The following is a 25,284-nucleotide window of genomic DNA, read 5'->3' as shown; positions in this document are numbered from 1 at the left end:
TAAACCCCTATCTGCATGAAAATAGAAATATCTACACAGCTATCTGCATATACATGGAAATATCTACAAAGCTATCTCTATACACATGGAAATAACGACACCGCTATATCTATAAACATGCCAATATCTACAGCGCCATCTGTATGAACATGGAAATTTCTGCACCGCCATCTGTATGAACATATAAATATCTACACCGCCAACTGCTTTAAGATGGAGATATCTTCACTGCTCTCTGTATAAACTTGGAAATATCTACACCGCTATATGTAAAAACATGGAAATATCTACACCGCTACCTGTATAAACATGTTAATATCTACACCGCTACCTGTATAAACATGGAAATATCAGCACCGCTATCTGTATGAACATGGAAATATCTACACCGGTATCTCTATGAACATGGAAATATCTACACCGCTATCTGTTTGAACATGGAAATATCTAAACCGCTATCTGCATGAAAATGGAAATATCTACACAGCTATCTGCATATTCATGGAAATATCTACACAGCTATCTCTTTACACATGGAAATAACTACACCGCTATCTGTATGAACATGGAAATATCTACACCGCTATCTGTATGAACATGGATATATCTACACAGACATCTGGATGAACATGGATATATCTACACAGCCATCTGGATGAACATGGAAATATCTACCCTGCTATCTGTATGAACATGGAAATATCTACACCGCTATCTGTATAAACATGGAAATATCTACACAGCCATCTGGATGAACATGGAAATATCTACACCGCTATCTGTGTAAACATGCATACATCTTCACCGCAGTCTGTATAAACATGGAAATATCTACACCGCTGTCTGTATGAACATGGAAATATCTACACCGCTATCTGTATGAACATGGAAATATCTACACCGCTATCTGTATGAACATGGAAATATCTACACCGCCATCTGTATGAACATGGAAATGTCTGCACCGCCATCTGTATGAACATATAAATATCTACACGGCCATCTGTATTAAGATGGAGATATCTACACCGCTATCTGCATAAACATGGAAATATCTACACCGCTATCTGTATAAACATGGAAATAACTACACCGCTATCTGTATAAACATGGAAATATCTACACCGCTACCTGTATAAACATGGAAATATCAGCACCACTATCTGTATGAACATGGAAGTATATACACCACTATCTGTATGAACATGGAAATATCTACACCGCTATCAGTATGAACATGGAAATATCTACACTGCTATCTGTATGAACATGGAAATATCTACAACGCTATCTGTTTGAACAAGGAAATATCTACACCGCTGTCTGCATGAAAATGGAAATATCTACACAGATATCTGCATATACATGGAAATATCTACACAGCTATCTCTTTACACATGGAAATAACTACACCGCTATCTGTATGAACATGGAAATATCTACATTGCCATCTGTATGAACATGGAAATATCTGCACCGCCATCTGTATGAACTTATAAATATCTACACCGCCATCTGCATTAAGAAGGAGATATCTTCACCGCTATCTGTATAAACTTGGAAATATCAGCACCGCTATCTGTATGAACATGGAAATATCTACACCGCTATCTCTATGAACATGGATATATCTACACCGCTATCTGTATGAACATGGAAATAGCTACACTGCCATCTGTATGAACATGGAAATATCTGCAACGCCATCTGTATGAGCCTCTAAATATCTACACCGCCATCTGTATTAACAAGGAGATATCTACACCGCTATCTGTATAAACATGGAAATATCTACACCGCTGCCTGTATAAACAAGGAAATATCCACACCGCTATCTGTATGAACATGGATATATCTACACCGCTATCTGTATGAACATGGATATATCTACACAGCCATCTGGATGAACATGGAAATATCTACACCGCGATCTGTATGAACATGGAAATATCTACACCGCTATCTGTATGAACATGGAAATATCTACACCGCTATCTGTTTGAACATGGAAATATCTACACTGCTATCTGCTTGAAAATGGAAATATCTACTCTGCTATCTGCATATACATGGAAATATCTACACAGCTATCTCTTTACACATGGAAATAACTACACCGCTATCTGTATGAACATAGAAATATCTACACCGCAATCTGTATGAACATGGAAATATCTACACCGCCATCTGTATGAACATGGTAATATCTGCACCGCCATCTGTATGAACATATAAATATCTACACCCCCATCTATATTAAGATGGAAATATCCACAACACTATCTGTATAAACTTAGCAAAAACTACACTGCTATCTGTATAAACATGGAAATATCTACACCGCTATCTGTATAAACATGGAAATATCTACACCGCTACCTGTATAAACATGGAAATATCAGCACCGCTATCTGTATGAACAGGGAAATATCTACACCGCTATCTGTATGAACATGGAAATACCTACACCGCTATCTCTATGAACATGGAAAGAGCTACACTGCTATCTGTATGAACATGGAAATATCTACACCACTACCTGTATGAACATGGAAATATCTACACAGATCTCTGTATGAACATGGATATATCTACACAGCCATCTGGATGAACATGGAAATATCTACACCGCCATCTGGATGAACATGGAAATATCTACACCGCTATCTGTATGAACATGGAAATATCTACACCGCTATCTGAGTAAATATGCATACATCTTCACCGCAATCTGTATAAACTTGGAAATATCTACACCGCTATCTGTATGAACATGGAAATATCTACACCGCTATCTGTTTGAACATGGAAATATCTACACCGCTATCTGCATGAAAATGGAAATATCTACAGAGATATCTGCATATACATGGAAATATCTACACAGCTATCTCTTTACACATGGAAATAACTACACCGCTATCTGTATGAACATGGAAATATCTACACCGCCATCTGTATGAACATGGAAATATCTGCACCGCCATCTGTATGAACATGGAAATACCTACACCGCTATCTGTATAAACATGGAAATATCTACACCGCTATCTGTATGAATATGGAAATATCCACAACGCCATCTGTATGAACATGGAAATATCTGCACCGCCATCTGTATGAACATATAATTATCTACACCGCCATCTGTATTAAGAAGGAGATATCTACACCGCTATCTGTATAAACATGGATATATCTACACCGCTCTCTGTATAAACATGGAAATATCTACACTGCTACCTGTATAAACATGGAAATATCTACACCGCTACCTGTATAAACATGGAAATATCAGCATCGCTATCAGTATGAACATGAAAATATCAGCCCCTCTATCTGTATGAACATGGAAATAGCTACAACTCTATCTGTATGAACATGGAAATATCTACACCGCTATCTGTATGGACAAGGAAATATCTTCACCGCAATCGGTATGAACATGGATATATCTACGCAGCCATCTGTATGAACATGGAAATATCTACACTGCTATCTGTATGAAAATGGAAATATCTACACCGCTATCTGTATGAACATGGATATATCTGCACAGCCCTCTGTATGAACATGGAAATCTCCACACCGCTATCTGTGTAAACATGCATACATCTTCACCGCTGTCTGTATAAACTTTGAAATATCTACACCGCTATCTGTATGAACATGGAAATATATACACCTCTATCTGATGATGGAAATATATACACCACTCTCTGCATGAAAATGGAAATATCTACACAGCTATCTGCATATACATGGAAATATCTACAAAGCTATCTCTTTACACATGGAAATAACTACACCGCTATCTGTATGAACATGGAAATATCTACACCGCCATCTGTATGAACTTGGAAATATCTGCACCGCCATCTGTATGAACATATAAATATCTACTCCGCCATCAGCATTAAGATGGAAATATCTACACTGCTATCTGAATAAAGATGGAAATATCTACACTGCTACCTGTATAAACATGGAAACATCAGCACCGCTATCTGCATAAACATGGAAATCTCAGCACCGCTATCTGTATGAACATGGAAATATCTACACCGCTATCTGTATGAACATGGAATTATCTACACCGCTATCTGTATGAACATGGAAACATCTACACCGCTATCTGTATGAACATGGAAATATCTACACCGCTATATGTTTGAACATGTAAATATCTACACCGCTATCTGAATGAAAATGGAAATATCTACAAAGCTATCTGCATATACATGGAAATATCTACACAGCTATCTCTTTACACATGGAAATAACTACACCGCTATATCTATAAACATGGAAATATCTACACCGCCATCTGTATGAACATGGAAATATCTGCACCGCCATCTGTATGAACATATAAATATCTACACAACCATCTGTATTAAGAAGGAGATATCTAAACCGCTATCTGTATAAACATGGAAATACCTACACTGCTGCCTGTATAAACATGGAAATATCAGCACTGCTATCTGTATGAACATGGAAATATCTACACCGCAACCTGTATGAACATGGGAATATCTACACCGCTATCTGTATGAACATGGAAATATCTACACCGCTATCTGTATGAACATGGAAATATCTACACCGCTATCTGTATGAACATGGAAATATCTGCACCGCCATCTGTATTAACATATAAACATCTACACCGCCATCTGTATTAAGGAGATATCTACACCGCTACCTGTATAAACATGGAAATATCTACACCGTTATCTGTATAAACATGGAAATATCTACACCGCTATCTGTATAAACATGGAAATATCTACACCGCTATCTGTATAAACATGGAAATATCTACACCGCTACCTGTATGAACATGGAAATATCAGCACCGCTATCGGTATGAACATGGAAATATCTACACCGCTATCTGTATGAACATGGAAATATCTACACCGCTATCTGTATGAACATGGAAATATCTTCACCGTCATCTGTATGAACACGGATATATCTACAAAGACATCTGTATGAACATGGAAATATCTACACCGCTATCTGTATGAACATGGAAATATCTACACCGCTGTCTGTATGAACATGGAAATATCTTCACCGCCATCTGTATGAACATGGATATGTCTACACAGCCATCTGGATGAACATGGAAATATCTACACCGCGATCTCTATGAACACGGAAATATCTACAACGCTATCTGTGTAAACATGCATACATCTTCACCGCTATCTGTATAAACATGGAAATATCTACACCGCTATCTGTATGAACATGGAAGTATCTACACCGCTATCTGTTTGAACATGGAAATATCTAAACCCCTATCTGCATGAAAATAGAAATATCTACACAGCTATCTGCATATACATGGAAATATCTACAAAGCTATCTCTATACACATGGAAATAACGACACCGCTATATCTATAAACATGCCAATATCTACAGCGCCGTCTGTATGAACATGGAAATTTCTGCACCGCCATCTGTATGAACATATAAATATCTACACCGCCAACTGCTTTAAGATGGAGATATCTTCACTGCTCTCTGTATAAACTTGGAAATATCTACACCGCTTTATGTAAAAACATGGAAATATCTACACCGCTACCTGTATAAACATGTTAATATCTACACCGCTACCTGTATAAACATGGAAATATCAGCACCGCTATCTGTATGAACATGGAAATATCTACACCGGTATCTCTATGAACATGGAAATATCTACACCGCTATCTGTTTGAACATGGAAATATCTAAACCGCTATCTGCATGAAAATGGAAATATCTACACAGCTATCTGCATATTCATGGAAATATCTACACAGCTATCTCTTTACACATGGAAATAACTACACCGCTATCTGTATGAACATGGAAATATCTACACCGCTATCTGTATGAACATGGATATATCTACACAGACATCTGGATGAACATGGATATATCTACACAGCCATCTGGATGAACATGGAAATATCTACCCTGCTATCTGTATGAACATGGAAATATCTACACCGCTATCTGTATAAACATGGAAATATCTACACAGCCATCTGGATGAACATGGAAATATCTACACCGCTATCTGTGTAAACATGCATACATCTTCACCGCAGTCTGTATAAACATGGAAATATCTACACCGCTGTCTGTATGAACATGGAAATATCTACACCGCTATCTGTATGAACATGGAAATATCTACACCGCTATCTGTATGAACATGGAAATATCTACACCGCCATCTGTATGAACATGGAAATGTCTGCACCGCCATCTGTATGAACATATAAATATCTACACGGCCATCTGTATTAAGATGGAGATATCTACACCGCTATCTGCATAAACATGGAAATATCTACACCGCTATCTGTATAAACATGGAAATAACTACACCGCTATCAGTATAAACATGGAAATATCTACACCGCTACCTGTATAAACATGGAAATATCAGCACCACTATCTGTATGAACATGGAAGTATATACACCGCTATCTGTATGAACATGGAAATATCTACACCGCTATCAGTATGAACATGGAAATATCTACACTGCTATCTGTATGAACATGGAAATATCTACAACGCTATCTGTTTGAACAAGGAAATATCTACACCGCTGTCTGCATGAAAATGGAAATATCTACACAGATATCTGCATATACATGGAAATATCTACACAGCTATCTCTTTACACATGGAAATAACTACACCGCTATCTGTATGAACATGGAAATATCTACATTGCCATCTGTATGAACATGGAAATATCTGCACCGCCATCTGTATGAACTTATAAATATCTACACCGCCATCTGCATTAAGAAGGAGATATCTTCACCGCTATCTGTATAAACTTGGAAATATCAGCACCGCTATCTGTATGAACATGGAAATATCTACACCGCTATCTCTATGAACATGGATATATCTACACCGCTATCTGTATGAACATGGAAATAGCTACACTGCCATCTGTATGAACATGGAAATATCTGCAACGCCATCTGTATGAGCCTCTAAATATCTACACCGCCATCTGTATTAACAAGGAGATATCTACACCGCTGTCTGTATAAACATGGAAATATCTACACCGCTGCCTGTATAAACAAGGAAATATCCACACCGCTATCTGTATGAACATGGATATATCTACACCGCTATCTGTATGAACATGGATATATCTACACAGCCATCTGGATGAACATGGAAATATCTACACCGCGATCTGTATGAATATGGAAATATCTACACCGCTATCTGTATGAACATGGAAATATCTACACCGCCATCTGTATGAACATGGTAATATCTGCACCGCCATCTGTATGAACATATAAATATCTACACCCCCATCTATATTAAGATGGAAATATCCACAACACTATCTGTATAAACTTACCAAAAACTACACTGCTATCTGTATAAACATGGAAATATCTACACCGCTATCTGTATAAACATGGAAATATCTACACCGCTACCTGTATAAACATGGAAATATCAGCACCGCTATCTGTATGAACAGGGAAATATCTACACCGCTATCTGTATGAACATGGAAATACCTACACCGCTATCTCTATGAACATGGAAAGAGCTACACTGCTATCTGTATGAACATGGAAATATCTACACCACTACCTGTATGAACATGGAAATATCTACACAGATCTCTGTATGAACATGGATATATCTACACAGCCATCTGGATGAACATGGAAATATCTACACCGCCATCTGGATGAACATGGAAATATCTACACCGCTATCTGTATGAACATGGAAATATCTACACCGCTATCTGTTTGAACATGGAAATATCTACACCGCTATCTGCATGAAAATGGAAATATCTACAGAGATATCTGCATATACATGGAAATATCTACACAGCTATCTCTTTACACATGGAAATAACTACACCGCTATCTGTATGAACATGGAAATATCTACACCACCATCTGTATGAACATGGAAATATCTGCACCGCCATCTGTATGAACATGGAAATACCTACACCGCTATCTGTATAAACATGGAAATATCTACACCGCTATCTGTATGAATATGGAAATATCCACACCGCCATCTGTATGAACATGGAAATATCTGCACCGCCATCTGTATGAACATATAATTATCTACACCGCCATCTGTATTAAGAAGGAGATATCTACACCGCTATCTGTATAAACATGGATATATCTACACCGCTCTCTGTATAAACATGGAAATATCTACACTGCTACCTGTATAAACATGGAAATATCTACACCGCTACCTGTATAAACATGGAAATATCAGCACCGCTATCTGTATGAACATGAAAATATCAGCCCCTCTATCTGTATGAACATGGAAATAGCTACAACTCTATCTGTATGAACATGGAAATATCTACACCGCTATCTGTATGGACAAGGAAATATCTTCACCGCAATCGGTATGAACATGGATATATCTACGCAGCCATCTGTATGAACATGGAAATATCTACACCGCTATCTGTATGAAAATGGAAATATCTACACCGCTATCTGTATGAACATGGATATATCTGCACAGCCCTCTGTATGAACATGGAAATCTCCACACCGCTATCTGTGTAAACATGCATACATCTTCACGGCTGTCTGTATAAACTGTGAAATATCTACACCGCTATCTGTATGAACATGGAAATATATACACCTCTATCTGAAGATGGAAATATATACACCACTCTCTGCATGAAAATGGAAATATCTACACAGCTATCTGCATATACATGGAAATATCTACAAAGCTATCTCTTTACACATGGAAATAACTACACCGCTATCTGTATGAACATGGAAATATCTACACCGCCATCTGTATGAACTTGGAAATATCTGCACCGCCATCTGTATGAACATATAAATATCTACTCCGCCATCAGCATTAAAATGGAAATATCTACACTGCTATCTGAATAAAGATGGAAATATCTACACTGCTACCTGTATAAACATGGAAACATCAGCACTGCTATCTGCATAAACATGGAAATCTCAGCACCGCTATCTGTATGAACATGGAAATATCTACACCGCTATCTGTATGAACATGGAATTATCTACACCGCTATCTGTATGAACATGGAAACATCTACACCGCTATCTGTATGAACATGGAAATATCTACACCGCTATATGTTTGAACATGTAAATATCTACACCGCTATCTGTATGAAAATGGAAATATCTACAAAGCTATCTGCATATACATGGAAATATCTACACAGCTATCTCTTTACACATGGAAATAACTACACAGCTATATCTATAAACATGGAAATATCTACACCGCCATCTGTATGAACATGGAAATATCTGCACCGCCATCTGTATGAACATATAAATATCTACACCGCCATCTGTATTAAGAAGGAGATATCTAAACCGCTATCTGTATAAACATGGAAATACCTACACTGCTGCCTGTATAAACATGGAAATATCAGCACTGCTATCTGTATGAACATGGAAATATCTACACCGCAACCTGTATGAACATGGAAATATCTACACCGCTATCAGTATGAACATGGAAATATCTACACCGCTATCTGTATGAACATGGAAATATCTACACCGCTATCTGTATGAACATGGAAATATCTACACCGCTATCTGTATGAACATGGAAATATCTACACCTCCATCTGTATGAACATGGAAATATCTGCACCGCCATCTGTATGAACATATAAATATCTACACTGCCATCTTTAAGATGGAGATATCTACACCACTATCTGTATAAACATGGAAATATCTACACCGCTATCTGTATAAACATGGAAATATCTACACCGCTACCTGTATAAACATGGAAATATCAGCACCGCTATCTGTATGAACATGGAAATATCTACACCGCTATCTGTATGAACATGGAAATATCTACACCGCTATCTGTATGAACATGGAAATATCTACACCGCTATCTGTATGAACATGGAAATATCTACACCGCTATCTGTTTGAACATGGAAATATCTACACCGCTGTCTGCATGAAAATGGAAATATCTACACAGCTATCTGCATATACATGGAAATATCTACACAGCTACCTCTTTACACATGCAAATAACTACACCGCTATCTCTATAAACTTGGAAATATCTACACCGCCATCTGTATGAACATGGAAATATCTGCACCGCCATCTGTATTAACATATAAACATCTACACCGCAATCTGTATTAAGGAGATATCTACACCGCTACCTGTATAAACATGGAAATATCTACACCGTTATCTGTATAAACATGGAAATATCTACACCGCTATCTGTATAAACATGGAAATATCTACACCGCTATCTGTATAAACATGAAAATATCTACACCGCTACCTGTATGAACATGGAAATATCAGCACCGCTATCGGTATGAACATGGAAATATCTACACCGCTATCTGTATGAACATGGAAATATCTACACCGCTATCTGTATGAACATGGAAATATCTTCACCGTCATCTGTATGAACATGGATATATCTACAAAGACATCTGTATGAACATGGAAATATCTACACCGCTATCTGTATGAACATGGAAATATCTACACCGCTGTCTGTATGAACATGGAAATATCTTCCCCGCGTCTGTATGAACATGGATATGTCTACACAGCCATCTGGATGAACATGGAAATATCTACACCGCGATCTCTATGAACACGGAAATATCTACACCGCTATCTGTGTAAACATGCATACATCTTCACCGCTATCTGTATAAACAAGGAAATATCTACACCGCTATCTGTATGAACATGGAAATATCTACACCGCTATCTGTTTGAACATGGAAATATCTAAACCCCTATCTGCATGAAAATAGAAATATCTACACAGCTATCTGCATATACATGGAAATATCTACAAAGCTATCTCTATACACATGGAAATAACGACACCGCTATATCTATAAACATGCCAATATCTACAGCGCCATCTGTATGAACATGGAAATTTCTGCACCGCCATCTGTATGAACATATAAATATCTACACCGCCAACTGCTTTAAGATGGAGATATCTTCACTGCTCTCTGTATAAACTTGGAAATATCTACACCGCTATATGTAAAAACATGGAAATATCTACACCGCTACCTGTATAAACATGTTAATATCTACACCGCTACCTGTATAAACATGGAAATATCAGCACCGCTATCTGTATGAACATGGAAATATCTACACCGGTATCTCTATGAACATGGAAATATCTACACCGCTATCTGTTTGAACATGGAAATATCTAAACCGCTATCTGCATGAAAATGGAAATATCTACACAGCTATCTGCATATTCATGGAAATATCTACACAGCTATCTCTTTACACATGGAAATAACTACACCGCTATCTGTATGAACATGGAAATATCTACACCGCTATCTGTATGAACATGGATATATCTACACAGACATCTGGATGAACATGGATATATCTACACAGCCATCTGGATGAACATGGAAGTATCTACACCGCTATCTGTATGAACATGGAAATATCTACACCGCTATCTGTATAAACATGGAAATATCTACACAGCCATCTGGATGAACATGGAAATATCTACACCGCTATCTGTGTAAACATGCATACATCTTCACCGCAGTCTGTATAAACATGGAAATATCTACACTGCTGTCTGTATGAACATGGAAATATCTACACCGCTATCTGTATGAACATGGAAATATCTACACCGCTATCTGTATGAACATGGAAATATCTACACCGCCATCTGTATGAACATGGAAATGTCTGCACCGCCATCTGTATGAACATATAAATATCTACACGGCCATCTGTATTAAGATGGAGATATCTACACCGCTATCTGCATAAACATGGAAATATCTACACCGCTCTCTGTATAAACATGGAAATAACTACACCGCTATCTGTATAAACATGGAAATATCTACACCGCTACCTGTATAAACATGGAAATATCAGCACCACTATCTGTAAGAACATGGAAGTATATACACCGCTATCTGTATGAACATGGAAATATCTACACCGCTATCAGTATGAACATGGAAATATCTACACTGCTATCTGTATGAACATGGAAATATCTACAACGCTATCTGTTTGAACAAGGAAATATCTACACCGCTGTCTGCATGAAAATGGAAATATCTACACAGATATCTGCATATACATGGAAATATCTACACAGCTATCTCTTTACACATGGAAATAACTACACCGCTATCTGTATGAACATGGAAATATCTACATTGCCATCTGTATGAACATGGAAATATCTGCACCGCCATCTGTATGAACTTATAAATATCTACACAGCCATCTGTATTAAGAAGGAGATATCTTCACCGCTATCTGTATAAACTTGGAAATATCAGCACCGCTATCTGTATGAACATGGAAATATCTACACCGTTATCTCTATGAACATGGATATATCTACACCGCTATCTGTATGAACATGGAAATAGCTACACCACCATCTGTATGAACATGGAAATATCTGCAACGCCATCTGTATGAGCCTCTAAATATCTACACCGCCATCTGTATTAACAAGGAGATATCTACACCGCTGTCTGTATAAACATGGAAATATCTACACCGCTGCCTGTATAAACAAGGAAATATCCACACCGCTATCTGTATGAACATGGATATATCTACACCGCTATCTGTATGAACATGGATATATCTACACAGCCATCTGGATGAACATGGAAATATCTACACCGCGATCTGTATCAACATGGAAATATCTACACCGCTATCTGTATGAACATGGAAATATCTACACCGCTATCTGTTTGAACATGGAAATATCTACACTGCTATCTGCTTGAAAATGGAAATATCTACTCTGCTATCTGCATATACATGGAAATATCTACACAGCTATCTCTTTACACATGGAAATAACTACACCGCTATCTATATGAACATAGAAATATCTACACCGCAATCTGTATGAACATGGAAATATCTACACCGCCATCTGTATGAACATGGTAATATCTGCACCGCCATCTGTATGAACATATAAATATCTACACCCCCATCTATATTAAGATGGAAATATCCACAACGCTATCTGTATAAACTTAGCAAAAACTACACTGCTATCTGTATAAACATGGAAATATCTACACCGCTATCTGTATAAACATGGAAATATCTACACCGCTACCTGTATAAACATGGAAATATCAGCACCGCTATCTGTATGAACAGGGAAATATCTACACCGCTATCTGTATGAACATGGAAATACCTACACCGCTATCTCTATGAACATGGAAAGAGCTACACTGCTATCTGTATGAACATGGAAATATCTACACCACTACCTGTATGAACATGGAAATATCTACACAGATCTCTGTATGAACATGGATATATCTACACAGCCATCTGGATGAACATGGAAATATCTACACCGCCATCTGGATGAACATGGAAATATCTACACCGCTATCTGTATGAACATGGAAATATCTACACCGCTATCTGAGTAAATATGCATACATCTTCACCGCAATCTGTATAAACTTGGAAATATCTACACCGCTATCTGTATGAACATGGAAATATCTACACCGCTATCTGTTTGAACATGGAAATATCTACACCGCTATCTGCATGAAAATGGAAATATCTACAGAGATATCTGCATATACATGGAAATATCTACACAGCTATCTCTTTACACATGGAAATAACTACACCGCTATCTCTATGAACATGGAAATATCTACACCGCCATCTGTATGAACATGGAAATATCTGCACCGCCATCTGTATGAACATGGAAATATCTACACCGCTATCTGTATAAACATGGAAATATCTACACCGCTATCTGTATGAATATGGAAATATCCACACCGCCATCTGTATGAACATGGAAATATCTGCACCGCCATCTGTATGAACATATAATTATCTACACAGCCATCTGTATTAAGAAGGAGATATCTACACCGCTATCTGTATAAACATGGATATATCTACACCGCTCTCTGTATAAACATGGAAATATCTACACTGCTACCTGTATAAACATGGAAATATCTACACCGCTACCTGTATAAACATGGAAATATCAGCACCGCTATCTGTATGAACATGAAAATATCAGCCCCTCTATCTGTATGAACATGGAAATAGCTACAACTCTATCTGTATGAACATGGAAATATCTACACCGCTATCTGTATGGACAAGGAAATATGTTCACCGCAATCGGTATGAACATGGATATATCTACGCAGCCATCTGTAAGAACATGGAAATATCTACACCGCTATCTGTATGAAAATGGAAATATCTACACCGCTATCTGTATGAACATGGATATATCTGCACAGCCCTCTGTATGAACATGGAAATCTCCACACCGCTATCTGTGTAAACATGCATACATCTTCACCGCTGTCTGTATAAACTTTGAAATATCTACACCGCTATCTGTATGAACACGGAAATATATACACCTCTATCTGAAGATGGAAATATATACACCACTCTCTGCATGAAAATGGAAATATCTACACAGCTATCTGCATATACATGGAAATATCTACAAAGCTATCTCTTTACACATGGAAATAACTACACCGCTATCTGTATGAACATGGAAATATCTACACCGCCATCTGTATGAACTTGGAAATATCTGCACCGCCATCTGAATGAACATATAAATATCTACTCCGCCATCAGCATTAAGATGGAAATATCTACACTGCTATCTGAATAAAGATGGAAATATCTACACTGCTACCTCTATAAACATAGAAACATCAGCACCGCTATCTGCATAAACATGGAAATCTCAGCACCGCTATCTGTATGAACATGGAAATATCTACACCGCTATCTGTATGAACATGGATATATCTACACAGACATCTGGATGAACATGGATATATCTACACAGCCATCTGGATGAACATGGAAATATCTACACCGCTATCTGTATGAACATGGAAATATCTACACCGCTATCTGAATAAACATGGAAATATCTACACAGCCGTCTGGATGAACATGGAAATATCTACACCGCTATCTGTGTAAACATGCATATATCTTCACCGCAGTCTGTATAAACCTGGAAATATCTACACCGCTGTCTGTATGAACATGGAAATATCTACAACGCTATCTGTATGAACATGGAAATATTTACACTGCTATCTGTATGAACATGGAAATATCTACACCGCCATCTGTATGAACATGGAAATGTCTGCACCGCCATCTGTATGAACATATAAATATCTACACCGCCATCTGTATTAAGATGGAGATATCCACACCGCTATCTGCATAAACATGGAAATATCTACACCGCTATCTGTATAAACATGGAAATAACTAAACCGCTATCTGTATAAACATGGAAATATCTACTCCGCTACCTGTATAAACATGGAAATATCAGCACCACTATCTGTATGAACATGGAAGTATATACACCGCTATCTGTATGAGCATGGAAATATCTACACCGCTATCAGTATGAACATGGAAATATCTACACTGCTATCTGTATGAACATGGAAATATCTACACCGCTATCTGTTTGAACAAGGAAATATATACACCGCTGTCTGCATGAAAATGGAAATATCTACACAGCTATCTGCATATACATGGAAATATCTACACAGCTATCTCTTTACACATGGAAATAACTACACGGCTATCTGTATGAACATGGAAATATCTACATTGCCATCTGTATGAACATGGAAATATCTGCACCGCCATCTGTATGAACTTATAAATATCTACACCGCCATCTGTATTAAGAAGGAGAGATCTTCAACGCTATCTGTATAAACTTGGAAATATCAGCACCGCTATCTGTATGAACATGGAAATATCTACACCGCTGCCTGTATAAACATGGAAATATCTACACCGCTATCTGTATGAACATGGATATATCTACACCGCTATCTGTATGAACATGGATATATCTACACAGCCATCTGGATGAACATGGAAATATCTACACCGCGATCTGTATGAACATGGAAATATCTACACCGCTATCTGTATGAACATGGAAATATCTACACCGCTATCTGTTTGAACATGGAAATATCTACACTGCTATCTGCTTGAAAATGGAAATATCTACTCTGCTATCTGCATATACATGGAAATATCTACGCAGCTATCTCTTTACACATGGAAATAACTACACCGCTATCTGTATGAACATACAAATATCTACACCGCAATCTGTATGAACATGGAAATATCTACACCGCCATCTGTATGAACATGGTAATATCTGCACCGCCATCTGTATGAACATATAAATATCTACACCCCCATCTATATTAAGATGGAAATATCCACATCGCTATCTGTATAAACATGGAAATATCTACACTGCTACCTGTATAAACATGGAAATATCTACACCACTACCTGTATAAACATGGAAATATCAGCACCGCTATCTTTATGAACATGGAAATATCTACACCGCTATCTGTATGAACATGGAAATATCTACACTGCTATCTCTATGAACATGGAAAGAGCTACACTGCTATCTGTATGAACATGGAAATATCTACACCGCTCTCTGTTTGAACATGGAAATATCTACACCGCTATCTGCATGAAAATGGAAATATCTACAGAGCTATCTGCATATACATGGAAATATCTACACAGCTATCTCTTTACACATGGAAATAACTACACCGCTATCTGTATGAACATGGAAATATCTACAACGCCATCCGTATGAACATGGAAATATCTGCACCGCCATCTGTATGAACATGGAAATATCTACACCGCTATCTGTATAAACCTGGAAATATCTACACCGCTATCTGTATGAATATGGAAATGTCTACACCGCCATCTGTATGAACATGGAAATATCTGCACCGCCATCTGTATGAACATATAATTATCTACACCGCCATCTGTATTAAGAAGGAGATATCTACACCGCTATCTCTATAAACATGGAAATATCTACACTGCTATCTGTATAAACATGGAAATATCTACACCGCTATCTGTTTGAACATGGAAATATCTACACCGCTGGCTGCAAGAAAATGGAAATATCTACACAGCTATCTGCATATACATGGAAATATCTACACAGTTACCTCTTTACACTTGCAAATAACTACACCGCTATCTGTATAAACATGGAAATATCTACACCGCTTCCTTTATAAACATGGAAATATCAGCACCGCTATCGGTACGAACATGGAAATATCTACACCGCTATCTGTATTAACATGGAAATATCTACACCGCTATCTTTATGAACATGGAAATATCTTCACCGTCACCTGTATGAACATGGATATATCTACACAGCCATCTGTATGAACATGGAAATATCTACACCGCTATCTGTGAAAACATGCATACATCTTCACCGCTATCTGTATAAACATGGAAATATCTCCACCGCTATCTGTATGAACATGGAAATCCCTACACCGCTATCTGTTTGAACATGGAAATACCTAAAGTGCTATCTGCATGAAAATAGAAATACCTACACAGCTATCTGCATATATATGGAAATATCTACAAATCTATCTCTATACACATGGAAATAACTACACCGCTATATCTATAAACATGGAAATATCTACACCGCCATCTGTATGAACATGGAAATAAGTGCACCGCCGTCTGTATGAACATATAAATATCTACACCGCCATCTGTATTAAGATGGAGATATCTTCACCGCTATCTGTATAAACTTGGAAATATCAGCACCGCTATCTGTATGAACATGGAAATATCTACACCGCTATCTCTATGAACATGGATATATCTACACCGCTATCTGTATGAACATGGAAATAGCTACACCGCCATCTGTATGAACATGGAAATAACTGCAACGCCATCTGTATGAGCCTCTAAATATCTACACCGCCATCTGTATTAACAAGGAGATATCTACACCGCTATCTGTATAAACATGGAAATATCTACTACGCTGCCTGTATAAACATGGAAATATCTACACAGCCATCTGGATGAACATGGAAATATCTACACCGCAATCTGTATGAACATGGAAATATCTGCACCTCCATCTGTATGAACATATAAATATCTACACAGCCATCTGTATTAAGATGGAGATATCTACACCGCTATCTGCATAAACATGGAAATATCTACACCGCTATCTGTATAAACATGGAAATATCTACACCGCTATCTGTATAAACATGGAAATATCTACACCGCTACCTGTATAAACATGGAAATATCATCACCGCTATCTGTATGAACATGGAAATATCTACACAGCCATCTGGATGAACATGGAAATATCTACACCACTATCTATATGAACATGGAAATAGCTACAACGCTATCTGTATGAACATGGAAATATCTACACTGCTATCTGTATAAACATGGAAATATCTACACCTCTACCTGTATAAACATGGAAATATCAGAACCGCTATCTGTATGAACATGGAAATAATAGCCTCTCTATCTGTATGAACATGGAAATATCTACACCGCTATCTCTATGAACATGGAAATATCTACACAGCTATCTGTTTGAACATGGAAATATCTAAACCACTATCTGCATGAAAATGGAAATATCTACACAGCTATCTGCATATACATGGAAATATCTACACAGCTATCTCTTTACACATGGAAATAACTACACAGTTATCTGTATGAACATGGAAATATCTACACCGCTATCTGTAGGAACATGGAGATATCTACACCGCTATCTGTATGAACATGGAAATATCTACACCGCAATCTGTATGAACATGGAAATATCTTCACCGCCATCTGTATGAATATGGATATGTCTACACAGCGATCTGGATGAACATGGAAATATCTACACCGCGATCTGTATGAACATGGAAATATCTACACCGCTACCTGTGTAAACATGCATACATTTCACCGCTCTCTGTATAAACATGGAAATATCTACACCGCTATCTGTATGAACATGGAAATATCTACACCGCTATCTGTATGAACATGGATATATCTACACAGCCATCTGGATGAACATAGAAATATCTACACCGCTATCTGTTTGAACATGGAAATATCTAAACCGCTATCTGCATGAAAATAGAAATATCTACACAGCTGTCTGCAAATACATGGAAATATCTACAAACCTATCTCTTTACACATGGAAATAACTACACCGCTAACTCTATAAACATGGAAATATCTACACCGCCATCTGTATGAACATGGAAATATCTGCACTGCCATCTGTATGAACATATAAATATCTACACCGCCATCTGTATTAAGATGGAGATATCTACACCGCTATCTGTTTGAACATGGAAATATCTACACTGCTATCTGTATGAACATGGAAATATCTACACCGCTATCTGTATGAACATGGAAATATCTACACCACTATCTGTATGAACATGGATATATCTACACAGACATCTGGATGAACATGGATATATCTACACAGCCATCTGGATGAACATGGAAATATCTACACCGCTATCTGTATGAACATGGAAATATCTACACCGCTATCTGTATAAACATGGAAATATCTACACAGCCGTCTGGATGAACATGGAAATATCTACACCGCTATCTGTGTAAACATGCATATATCTTCACCGCAGTCTGTATAAACCTGGAAATATCTACACCGCTGTCTGTATGAACATGGAAATATCTACAACGCTATCTGTATGAACATGGAAATATTTACACTGCTATCTGTATGAACATGGAAATATCTACACCGCCATCTGTATGAACATGGAAATGTCTGCACCGCCATCTGTATGAACATATAAATATCTACACCGCCATCTGTATTAAGATGGAGATATCCACACCGCTATCTGCATAAACATGGAAATATCTACACCGCTATCTGTATAAACATGGAAATAACTAAACCGCTATCTGTATAAACATGGAAATATCTACTCCGCTACCTGTATAAACATGGAAATATCAGCACCACTATCTGTATGAACATGGAAGTATATACACCGCTATCTGTATGAGCATGGAAATATCTACACCGCTATCAGTATGAACATGGAAATATCTACACCGCTATCTGTTTGAACATGGAAATATCTACACCGCTATCTCTATGAACATGGAAATATCTTCACCGCCATCTGTATGAACATGGATATGTCTACACAGCCATCTAGATGAACATGGAAATATCTACACCCCAATCTGTATGAACATGGAAATATCTACACCGCTATCTGTGTAAACATGCATACATCTTCACCGCTATCTGTATGAACATGGAAATATCTACACCGCTGTCTGTATGAACATGGAAATAACTACACCGCTATCTGCATGAAAATGGAAATATCTACACAGCTATCTGCATATACATGGAAATATCTACAAAGCTATCTCTTTACACATGGAAATAACTACACCGCTATCTCTATAAACATGGAAATATCTACACCGCCATCTGTATGAACATGGAAATATCTGCACCGCCATCTGTATGAACATATAAATATCTACACCGCCATCTGTATTAAGATGGAGATATCTACACCGCTATCTGTATAAACCTGGAAATATCTACACCGCTATCTGTTTGAACATGGAAATATCTAAACCCCTATCTGCATGAAAATAGAAATATCTTCACAGCTATCTGCATATACATGGAAATATCTACAAAGCTATCTCTATACACATGGAAATAACTGCACCGCTATCTCTATAAACATGGAAATATCTACAGTGCCATCTGTATGAACATGGGACTATCTGCACCGCCATCTGTATGAACATATAAATATCTACACCGCCATCTGCTTTAAGATGGAGATATCATCACCGCTCTCTGTATAAACTTGGAAATATCTACACCGCTACCTGTATAAACATGGAAATATCAGCACCGCAATCTGTATGAACATGGAAATATCTACACCGCTATCTCTATGAACATGGAAATATCTACACCGCTATCTGTTTGAACATGGAAATATCTAAACCGCTATCTGCATGAAAATGGAAATATCTACACAGCTATCTGCATATACATGGAAATATCTACACAGCTATCTCTTTACACATGGAAATAACTACACCGCTATCTGTATGAACATGGAAATATCTTCACCGCCATCTGTATGAACATGGATATATCTACACAGCCATCTGGATGAACATGGAAATATCTACACCGCTATCTATATGAACATGGAAATATCTACTCCGCTATCTGTGTAAACATGCATACATCTTCACCGCCATCTGTATAAACATGGAAATATCTACACTGCTATTAGCATGAACATGGAAATATCTACACCGCTATCTGTTTGAACATGGAAATATCTTCACCGCTATCTGCATGAAAATGGAAATATCTACACAGCGATCTGCATACACATGGAAATATCTACAAAGCTATCTCTTTACACATGGAAATAACTACAGCGCTATCTCTATAAACATGCAAATATCTACACCGCCATCTGTATGAACATGGAAATATCTGCACCGCTATCAGTATGAAGATATAAATATCTACACCCCCATCTATATTAAGATGGAGATATCTACACCGCTATCTGTAAAAACATGGAAATATCTACACCGCTACCTGTATAAACATGGAAATATCAGCACCGATATCTGTATGAACATGGAAATATCTACACCGCTATCTCTATGAACATGGAAATATCTACACCGCTATCTGTATGAAAATGGAAATAGCTACACCGCTATCTGTATGAACATGGAAATATCTACAACGCTATCTGTATGAACATGGAAATATTTACACTGCTATCTGTATGAACATGGAAATATCTACACCGCCATCTGTATGAACATGGAAATGTCTGCACCGCCATCTGTATGAACATATAAATATCTACACCGCTATCTGTATTAAGATGGAGATATCCACACCGCTATCTGCATAAACATGGAAATATCTACACCGCTATCTGTATAAACATGGAAATAACTAAACCGCTATCTGTATAAACATGGAAATATCTACTCCGCTACCTGTATAAACATGGAAATATCAGCACCACTATCTGTATGAACATGGAAGTATATACACCGCTATCTGTATGAGCATGGAAATATCTACACCGCTATCAGTATGAACATGGAAATATCTACACCGCTATCTGTTTGAACATGGAAATATCTACACCGCTATCTCTATGAACATGGAAATATCTTCACCGCCATCTGTATGAACATGGATATGTCTACACAGCCATCTAGATGAACATGGAAATATCTACACCCCAATCTGTATGAACATGGAAATATCTACACCGCTATCTGTGTAAACATGCATACATCTTCACCGCTATCTGTATGAACATGGAAATATCTACACCGCTGTCTGTATGAACATGGAAATAACTACACCGCTATCTGCATGAAAATGGAAATATCTACACAGCTATCTGCATATACATGGAAATATCTACAAAGCTATCTCTTTACACATGGAAATAACTACACCGCTATCTCTATAAACATGGAAATATCTACACCGCCATCTGTATGAACATGGAAATATCTGCACCGCCATCTGTATGAACATATAAATATCTACACCGCCATCTGTATTAAGATGGAGATATCTACACCGCTATCTGTATAAACCTGGAAATATCTACACCGCTATCTGTTTGAACATGGAAATATCTAAACCCCTATCTGCATGAAAATAGAAATATCTTCACAGCTATCTGCATATACATGGAAATATCTACAAAGCTATCTCTATACACATGGAAATAACTGCACCGCTATCTCTATAAACATGGAAATATCTACAGTGCCATCTGTATGAACATGGGACTATCTGCACCGCCATCTGTATGAACATATAAATATCTACACCGCCATCTGCTTTAAGATGGAGATATCATCACCGCTCTCTGTATAAACTTGGAAATATCTACACCGCTACCTGTATAAACATGGAAATATCAGCACCGCAATCTGTATGAACATGGAAATATCTACACCGCTATCTCTATGAACATGGAAATATCTACACCGCTATCTGTTTGAACATGGAAATATCTAAACCGCTATCTGCATGAAAATGGAAATATCTACACAGCTATCTGCATATACATGGAAATATCTACACAGCTATCTCTTTACACATGGAAATAACTACACCGCTATCTGTATGAACATGGAAATATCTTCACCGCCATCTGTATGAACATGGATATATCTACACAGCCATCTGGATGAACATGGAAATATCTACACCGCTATCTATATGAACATGGAAATATCTACTCCGCTATCTGTGTAAACATGCATACATCTTCACCGCCATCTGTATAAACATGGAAATATCTACACTGCTATTAGCATGAACATGGAAATATCTACACCGCTATCTGTTTGAACATGGAAATATCTTCACTGCTATCTGCATGAAAATGGAAATATCTACACAGCGATCTGCATACACATGGAAATATCTACAAAGCTATCTCTTTACACATGGAAATAACTACAGCGCTATCTCTATAAACATGCAAATATCTACACCGCCATCTGTATGAACATGGAAATATCTGCACCGCTATCAGTATGAAGATATAAATATCTACACCCCCATCTATATTAAGATGGAGATATCTACACCGCTATCTGTAAAAACATGGAAATATCTACACCGCTACCTGTATAAACATGGAAATATCAGCACCGATATCTGTATGAACATGGAAATATCTACACCGCTATCTCTATGAACATGGAAATATCTACACCGCTATCTGTATGAAAATGGAAATAGCTACACCGCTATCTGTATGAACATGGAAATATCTACACCACTACCTGTATGAAAATGGAAATATCTACACCGCTATTTGTATGAACATGGATGTATCTACACAGCCATCTGGATGAACATGGAAATATCTACACCGCTATCTGTATGAACATGGAAATATCTACACCGCTATCTGTGTAAATATGCATACATCTTCACCGCAATCTGTATAAACATGGAAATATCTACACCGCTATCTGTATGAACATGGAAATATCTACACCGCTGTTTGAACATGGAAATATCTACACCGCTATGTGTGTAAACGTGCATACATCTTCACCGCTATCTGTATAAACATGGAAATATCTACACTGCTATCTGTATGAACATGGAAATATCTACACCGCTATCTGCATGAAAATGGAAATATCGACACTGCTACCTGCATATTCATGGAAATATCTACACAGCTATCTCTTTACACATGGAAATAACTACACCGCTATCTGTATAAACATGGAAATATCTACACCGCCATCTGTATGAACATGGAAATATCTGCACCGCCAACTGTATGAACATATAAATATCTACACTGCCATCTGTATTAAGTTGGAGATATCTACACCGCTATCTGTATAAACATGGAAATATCAGCACCGCTATATGTATGAACATGGAAATATCTACAACACTATCTGTATGAACATGGAAATATCTACACCGCTATCTGTATGAACATGGAATTATCTTCACCGCCATCTGGATGAACATGGATATATCTACACAGCCATCTGGATGAACATGGAAATATCTACACCGCTATCTGTATGAACATGGAAATAGCTACACAGCTATCTGTATGAACATGGAAATATCTACACCGCTATCTGTATGAACATGGACATATCTACACTGCTATCTGTATGAACATGGAAATATCTTCACCGCCATCTGTATGAACATGGATATATCTACACAGCCATCTGGATGAACATGGAAATATCTACACAGCTATCTGTATGAACATGGAAATATATACACCGCTATCTGTGTAAACATGCATACATCTTCACTGCTATCTGTATAAACATGGAAATATCTACACCGCTTTCTGTATGAACACGGAAATATCTACACCGCTATCTGTATGAACATGGAAATATCTACACCGCTATCTGTATGAACATGGATATATCAACACAACCATCTGTATGAACATGGAAATATCTACACCACTACCTGTATGAAAATGGAAATATCTACACCGCTATCTGTATGAACATGGATATATCTACACAGCCATCTGGATGAACATGGAAATATCTACACCGATATCTGTATGAACATGGAAATATCTACACCGCTATCTGTATGAACATGGAAATAG

The sequence above is a fragment of the Gorilla gorilla genome, chromosome 21, assembly GCF_029281585.2.
Source record: "Gorilla gorilla gorilla isolate KB3781 chromosome 21, NHGRI_mGorGor1-v2.1_pri, whole genome shotgun sequence".
Lineage (NCBI taxonomy): Eukaryota > Metazoa > Chordata > Mammalia > Primates > Hominidae > Gorilla > Gorilla gorilla.
This window is presented reverse-complemented; position numbering follows the sequence as displayed.